The 1203-nt window shown below is 42.6% G+C and overlaps 1 pseudogene; it reads left to right on the top strand.

The window, feature by feature from the left end:
- Window positions 1–428: 428 nt before the first annotated feature.
- LOC112297616 (protein S100-A10-like) lies at window positions 429–715 on the top strand (annotated as a pseudogene).
- Window positions 716–1203: the final 488 nt, after the last annotated feature.

Here is a 1203-nt window from a genome sequence, read left to right as displayed (position 1 = left end):
GTATCACGGGAACACTTTGTAAAGTATATGATTGTCTAACTACTTATCTGTACACCTGAAATTAATACAAAATAATATTGAATGTAAATTGTAATTGAAAAATAAAAAATATAAAGTTAAAATCTAAAAAAAAAATTGGTTGTTTTCTTAGAAGTGAGTTTTAAGAGTTCTTGGAGTATTTTGGATAATAGCCATTTATCAGATATGTTCTTTGCAGATATTTTTCCTAGTCTATGGCTTTTATTCTCATTCATTTTACATTATCTTTGATAGAGTAGAAGTTTTAAACTTTAATAAAGTCCCGCTGATCAGTTCTTTCTTTCATGGATCATGTCCTTGGTAATGCATCTAAAAATTCACTGCTCAACTGGCCACACGAACAGACAGCCTTGCGATCCTGCTGCACCTCTGGCCAAGATGTCACCAAAATGCCATCTCAAATGGAATACACCAATGGGAATCACGATGTTAATATTTCACAAATCTGATGGTAATAAAGGCTACTTAACAAAGGAGGACCTGAGAGTACTCATGGAAAAGGAGTTCCCTGGATTTTTAGAAAATCAAAGACCCTTTGGGCATAGACAAAATAATGAAGTTACATGGACCAGTGCCAAGATGGCAGAGTTTCCAGAGCTTCTTTTCACTAATCGCTGGCCTCACTATTGCATGAAATACCTATGTTGTAGTGCTTATGAAGCAGAAGAAGAAGTAGGCAGCACTGAGCAATTACACCTGCCTAGGGAAAGAGTTCTCCCAGTGGGTAACTTAAGGAATCTCTGCCCCACAGCTCCCACTGTATAAGGATTTCATGAGCAGCTCCCCATGTATTAGGGTGGCTACTGCCACCCGGCCAAACTTTGCCCACCCCACTGCCTGGAGCCACTGAGCCACACACCTGTGCAGAGCTCAGGGACACAGGCACCCTAGTCCCACTGCTGTGCCTCCAAAGAGGAGGAGGAGGAGGAGAAAAGGGAGGTGGAGGAGGAAACTGGGAGCACTGTCTGCCACTGGCTTCTGCTAATTGGAGAGATCTTTTGGACCTGTCTGCTGAGATGGGGACTGGAGTGACAGGACATCATGGGTGTAAGCAGATGCCCTCCTACATGAACTGACAACCCAGACCCCTTCCACCTGGAAGCCAACGCCATGAGAATAAGAAATCTGCTCAAAGATGGCCTCCTAGCCAAACAATTTGTACAC

This window comes from Desmodus rotundus, chromosome 3, assembly GCF_022682495.2.
Source record: "Desmodus rotundus isolate HL8 chromosome 3, HLdesRot8A.1, whole genome shotgun sequence".
Classification (NCBI taxonomy): domain Eukaryota; kingdom Metazoa; phylum Chordata; class Mammalia; order Chiroptera; family Phyllostomidae; genus Desmodus; species Desmodus rotundus.
Note: the sequence above shows the minus strand (reverse complement) of the source record. Positions and strands in the feature narration are given on the sequence as shown.